General features: G+C 43.4%; 1 long non-coding RNA gene across 1 annotated transcript; it reads left to right on the top strand.

The window, feature by feature from the left end:
- Window positions 1-3176: 3176 nt before the first annotated feature.
- On the top strand, window positions 3177-4823 carry LOC121143712. The gene is made up of 2 exons (XR_005881039.1): window positions 3177-4406; window positions 4514-4823. It is a non-coding gene; the product is annotated as an uncharacterized LOC121143712 (long non-coding RNA).
- The last annotated feature ends 1869 nt before the right edge of the window (window positions 4824-6692 follow it).

Here is a 6692-nt window from a genome sequence, read left to right as displayed (position 1 = left end):
ATCAGGGACAAATGTACATCCTGATGTATTTCTTGCCCATGGACATCCTGCCCACATGTGATCAAGCACATTCAGTGTAGTTGGGTCAAACAAACTTGTTAAGGGAAATAATATGGCTTATTAGTTCCCATAAACAATAGCCTCCAGCATTTCATGGAGTATTTGTGCTTGGGCAAGGGATTCATAGGTCAGAGACATTTTTGTTGCACGGATCTCTTAGGGGTAGTAATTAAAACTTAAAATGTAATTTTGGCTCTCACAATATATTCTAGATATTAACTGGAAGTCTGAAGTAGAGCTGTCAAAGACTTCACTCTGGTCCTAGTTATCATTTCACTATGTTCATAGTTTATCTCTGTGGTTATGAAGCTTTTAAACTGCATGCAGAGCTACTTGCTAGTTCTTGGGGGGTTTTCTGTGCTATTGGAGTCTTTTTCAGAAATTTCTTTCTTATGCCTGTATCTTGATGTGTCTTCCTTATGTTTTCTCCTAGAAGTTTCAGTGTTTAAGATTTTAAATTCAGGTTTGTAATTCATTTTGAACTAATTTTTGTGCAGGGTGAGAGGTCTGGATCTAATTTCATTCTGTTGAATGTGATCATTTGGGTTTTCTACCACCATTTGTTGAGAAGTTTGAGAAAAACATAAGAAGAGAAATTACTCATCAAGCCTGTGCTGGGTACAGTGTAAGCCATGTAAAAGAAAGCAATAAAAAATAAGGTTGTAAGCTAGGCTGTGGATAATGACAAGAGCCAAGGATGTCAATTTGATAAACTTAGAAAGTCAAAGATGTGGAGAGATGGCTCAGAGGTTAAGAGCACTGGCAGCTCTTCCAGAGGTACTGAGTTCAATTCCCAGCAGCCACATGGTGGCTCACAACCATCTATAATGAAGTTCGGTGCCCTCTCTGGGCATGTAGGCATATATGCCAGAACATTTGTATACATAGTAAATAAATATTTAGATAGATAGATATCTAGATAGATAGATTTATTGATCTATGATTGATTGATAGATAGATAGATAGATAGATAGATAAAAAAAGTCAAAGATGTTTTTAAAAATAGAGCTCAAGGGCTTGTAACGCCAGTTCCAGGGGTAGCTGACACCTCTGGCTTCTGAGAGCACCTGTACTCATATGTGAACATCAAACACAACACACACACACACTATTAAAAAGTAGAAATACATCTTTAAATGAAACAAGTGTCTACTGGTACTGGTACAAGTTGTGACTCCTTTCTGATGGAGAAGCCAATCCTGTTTACCTACAAATCTCATGTTCAGAAAAACAAAAGGAAAACCAAGACATGGCAATGTCACATCAGCTAGTGCAGGAAGGAACTTTCGGAGGAAGATGATTACCTGGGTCAACTGTTGACATATACATAAGAGAATCGTGGTGGCATTTATGTGAGAGATGTCAACACAGACAAAGGTTAAAAATCATGTCTGGAGCAATGTTATTCTTTTCAATATTGAAGTGCTAGGCTATCTGGGAATAAAAAGAACCTGAAATTTCAGCAATGGCCACACAAAACTTACTTGTTCTTTTTTTAATTTTGAGACATGTTTCATGTAGCCGACACTAGTCTCTAACTCTCTCTATAACCAGGGAAGATTCTGAATGCCTGATCCTCCTGCTTCACCTCCCAAGGGCTGGGATCACAGGTGTGAACCACTGTGCCCAGCTGGTAAAGCCTTGTGTCTTAAGTCTTTGTGTCAGTGACGGAAGAGTGCTCTACAGAGTCACTGATGAGCTCAGAGTGATGTAATCTTCTTTTTCTTTTTTTTTTTTTAATTGCACTGGGGAGGGAACCCAGAGGGTCTTGTACATGTTGGGAGAGACACAGTCATGCCCCAACTCTAGATCCAACATCTTTACATATTTTCATCTTTTTTCCTTTTCTTTCTCTCTTTCTTTTCTTCTTCTTCTTTTTAGAGACAGGGTTTCTCTGTGTAGCTCTGTAGATCAGGCTGACCTCAAACTCATAGAGAGATCTGCCTGCCTCTGTCTCCATCTTGAAGTTGGAATTTCCAACTTCCTCTACAACTGGTTCATAAAGCCAAAAAGCAGAGGGATCATGGAGCATGGGTTTGTAGTGGGAGGGTTTCTCAGGCTAGCTAATCTGTGCTTTGCTCTAGAATGACATTTAAGTCTTCTGACACATAACTAGTCACAAAGTTGCTGGAAAATGCAGGGAGCAGATGGACTATTAGGTGAACACCACTATTTTCATTACAGGGAATGTAGACTATAAAATCTGCTACAAAGGAAAGGAGAGAGATAAGAGAGTAGCTAGGGTGAGGGACATAAGAAAATTTGTGTTTAATTGTTCTAACCAGAAAAGAGTTGTGTTTTGAGGAATTGCTAAGTAGAACAGCATGGTATTTGGTCTTGGAGATGGTGGAAGGGACAATGACAAGTCTTAGAAAAGAGACTTGACCCTCTTTGATTTGGGTAGGAAAGAAGTGAGGGAAATGCAGTTAGCCGTATGCAGGTGTGGAGGCAGGGAATTGAGGACTGAAACTTGAAATTTCCTATGAAGTAGGAAGCATTTGCCAAGGGTAGTCCTGCTGTAGGGGAGGTGACAGGAGATTTGCTAAAATAGACCTTAAGGTCTCTGAAATGGAACCCTGTCTCGAAAAACCAAAAAAAAAAAAAAAAAAAAAAAAAAGGTCTCTGAAATGGAACAGAATTTTAGGACAAGGGAAGGTCCTGGTTATCACTCTTGAAATAAATGACATGAAGTGGCTCTGTGGCTCTGAAGGGATGGTTACTGTGGCCAACAATTAAGAATAATGAGATGGAGCCGGGCGGTGGTGGCACACACCTTTAATCCCAGCACTCGGGAGGCAGAGGCAGGCGGATCTCTGTGAGTTCGAGGTCAGGCTGGACTGACAGCCTCCAAAACAATACAGAGAAACCCTGTCTGGTAAAAACCAAAAAAAAAAAAAAAAAAAAAAAAGAATAAAGAGATGGGAACTGCAGATATGGCTCAGCAGTTAAGAACACTGCTCTTCTACATGGCTTGAGTTCTGTTCCCACAACCACCTGTAACTCCAGTCCCAGGGGATCCAACATCCTCTTCTGTTTTTGTTTTTTTTTTGGGGGGGCATTGCCTGCCTGTGGCACACACACACACACACACACACACACACACACACACACACACACTAGCATGAGCCTCAAGGCCTCCTATCATTCCTTCTGTTCCTAGACCAGTCATATAGATCAAAGGCCTAGGATGGGGCAAGGGGAGGTGGGCAGTCTTGGTAAATGTGAAGCAGGAAGATAGCTCCAATGGAGAATGAAGGAAAACACTGCTTGAACAGGCACCAGCGGTGCATGGAACTTGTAAGAACAGGCAGCCTCCAGTCAAAGACTGGAAGAGTGTCCAGGGGAAGTGTGACCTTGACAGGCAGCCAAGCAGGGGGCAGTCGTCCTCCATGAAACTAAAGTTTGCAGACCTTTTTGTCAATTTGTATTTCAATAGTCAAGGATTGAGTCAGCAATAAAATCGATATATATTCAAGAGGGGAGAGGCCAGGGTGAAAGGTCAAGGTCTGTCACTTATTTGCTAAGCAATCCTGCCTTTGACTGCATCTCTTTGAGCTCAGTTTTCCTACTGTAAAATAATGAACACTCTCGGGATTATCACATGGCTCAAAACGGTGAGTGGGAGCTGTGATCCATAACAACCCACACATATAGGTTGCTATTACTATTATTGCATCATGACTTCATGGCAGCATTTGCAGCCAAGTTCTTGGTTCCTTGCTCTAAATTTAGAATAGGCTTGGGAAGAAGACTGGGTAAATACTAAAACATTTACTGAGTGCTGCTCTTTGTTGGTAACTGAGCTAGGCAGGGTGACAGTGAGCTGAAACAGCCAGGATTCATAATTTTGGAGTTCCCAGACTGAGAGACAGACACAGTATCATGTTACATTGTGCCATATGGTATAGTGGTACAGCAGGGAGCCCTGTGTGAGCCTGGAGAAGGGACAACCGAGTCTGAATGAGCCGCATTTATAGAAGAAACAGCGGTTGAGCTGACCCTTCCTTCATCACCCAGAGAAAAGGAGACCGCACGAGAATCCAGGGCTACAGACCCACAGTTGAGAGTCGGCCTCCACATCATTCTTGGGCCTAATAGGAGGAAGGAGCCTCTTGATCTCATGTGCGAGCAAACTTCATGAGTTCACTAAAGGCCTGGCTGTCATGGAAACACTGCATTCATATTCCTGCTTAATCACTTTGCAATTTACTGTCAACAACATGCTGTCGCAGGGTGAAGCACAGCCCCCATTTCCCAGCTAGGAGGTGTCATGCTTCCCAACTGTACCATATGATGATGTCTGCTGCTGGCTGACTGCCACACTTCATTTGGAAAAGGAGAGGCTGGTAGGTGTGAACAGCTCTCTCAGGAGAGTGGTGTTGTATTTTTTAAGGGTCATTTGTCACATGCACACTGTTATTGTTCTATGAGCTGTAATTCCTCCACTCCACAGGTGGACACTGAGATCCCTGGAGCCAGACTAGCCCTGTCAGGCAGCTCCGAGGACACCTGAGAGAACCTGCTACCATGAAAAAAGTGGAGAGCAAACAGACATGATTCCTGGTGGCAAGTTCAGGTGTTCATATGCATGTGTGGTGCACATATTCATGTGAACTCATACATATTTGTACCCTGCACACGTATGTTGACACATATGTAAACATGCATGCACACATGCTCGCTACACACACACACACACACACACACACAAGAAAATCTTAACTATTCTGTAAACTGAAAGGAATACAAATATTCTAAAGATACTTTTGGAATGAGTTTTCTTGTCAGCATGCCTAAAAGGAATTGAAAATATTCCAAAGAGATACTTAGGCCCCTCCCTTTGGCTACCAGATGATTGAAAACAATGGACCTCAAAGAATTGAAATTTCTACCGGGTCTCATGCTGGGAGAAGATATCACTGAAGCCTGGAGCTAGCTGGAGGAGGAACTCATCTCCCCAAAAGAGATTCAACACCCACAGCACTAGCAACCTCTCAGGCCACCTTGTAGGATAGACTGAAACCCAGACAATGGTGGTTAACGATGGATGAAACCACACCTTGACCCCTGACTGGAGCTGCTTAAACTTTATCCCCATGTCAGGATGCAGGAAGATGAACTTTGGGAGTGTCACTGTATCTCTTTGTCTCACTTCCCAGCATGGCCACATTGACTAAATCCCCCTTTCTGTTTGTCACCAGTGGTTCTTTCAGTTGGGCTGTTGAGGCTGGGTAGTCACGCCTGGCTTGTTAGGACTGCCAGAGCAAAGGCTCTGATCACAGCTCTGGGTGCCCAACTCATTTCCACCTCAGGTTGTTCTTAGTGCCCTACTGTCCTGCCCCCCCGCACTCCCCCCGCACTCCCCCCCCCGTCTACCAGCCACTCTCTACCTCATGAGCCCATTTCTTTCTTTCCAGCACTCATTCATTGACTCTGAAAATACCTTAGTTGGTGGCTGTCTCAGAATACAAGCTCATAAATACTAAAATTTTGTATTTTGTTCACCATTTTCAAGCTGGAAGTGTAGAAAAGCAAGACCCAAATCAGTGTGCAGAGGACACCCTGTCACCCAACAAAATGGTAAGCAAGGAAGGGGCTGACGATGGCCCGGGGGTAGAGTGCTTGTCTAGCATGCATAAGGTCCTAGGTTTGATCCATATCACTTAAAAGGAAGCAAGGAAACTGAGGCAGGCATTCCCAGCTGGAACCTGTGAGCATAAAGGTTAGTAACTGATTTCACCTTTGGGGTTAGACTGAGCCAGAAGTAGGTGATAAGAAACATTTTTCCTTTCAAAAAAGCAGTTATCTGGTTTTAATTCCCAGCGCTGGGGGTGGGGTGGGGGTAGGAGTTCTTATCACATCTCCCCCATTTCCACCCCCCTACCAAAATCTGACGACACTTCCAAGGGAACACAATGCATTCTGTTTGTATGAGCTGATTGGAAGTTCCAGCTGAGTAACCTCCCAAAGGATGTGAAAAATTATAAGGCTGTGGCATTCTGGAAAAACTTGACCCAGATTGCTCACTAAACCAATTCCATGGAATATTTTGATGGTGCTAATCCGCTCAGCCGAAGAGATTGTGGCTTGAAGTTAAGACAATTGAGCACTTCCTATGTATACTAAGTACTGGTCATAACTGGGCTTTTCTTGGACACAAACAGGCAGTTCTGAGCTCTTTGCCAAGTAGGAAAAGAAGAAGGTGAGGGGAGATTTGGAACAGCTGAGACAAAGTTGTTTTATCATTGGGTTTTTGGCTTTTAGCCAGCATTTCACTGCATAACCCAGGAAGGCCCAGAATTCACTGTGTAATTCTAGGTGGCTTTGTGCTAGCCACAGTCTTCCTGCCTCAGCCTCCCAAGTGCTGGGCTTACAGGCATGAGCCACCATGCTTGACACTCGGACCAAGTCTGTCTTTTATACACAACAGGGTCTTACTATACATCCCTCCGCTCTTGAGAGCTAGGATTTCAGGCGTGCACCATCAAGCCTGGCTGCAATCACTATTTATTTCTATTTTCTAGGGTGCATGTTGGGTGAGGGGCAGAGAAAGTCTGACACAAATATATTTGCTCAAGACCATAGTTAATAAATTACAAGGGAAAACTTAACTCTGGGTTTACTTGGCTCTA

This window comes from Mesocricetus auratus, unplaced genomic scaffold (genome assembly GCF_017639785.1).
Source record: "Mesocricetus auratus isolate SY011 unplaced genomic scaffold, BCM_Maur_2.0 Super-Scaffold_4256, whole genome shotgun sequence".
Taxonomy (NCBI): domain Eukaryota; kingdom Metazoa; phylum Chordata; class Mammalia; order Rodentia; family Cricetidae; genus Mesocricetus; species Mesocricetus auratus.
The sequence above is the reverse complement of the archived record's forward strand: the minus strand, read 5'-3'. Positions and strand labels throughout refer to the sequence as shown.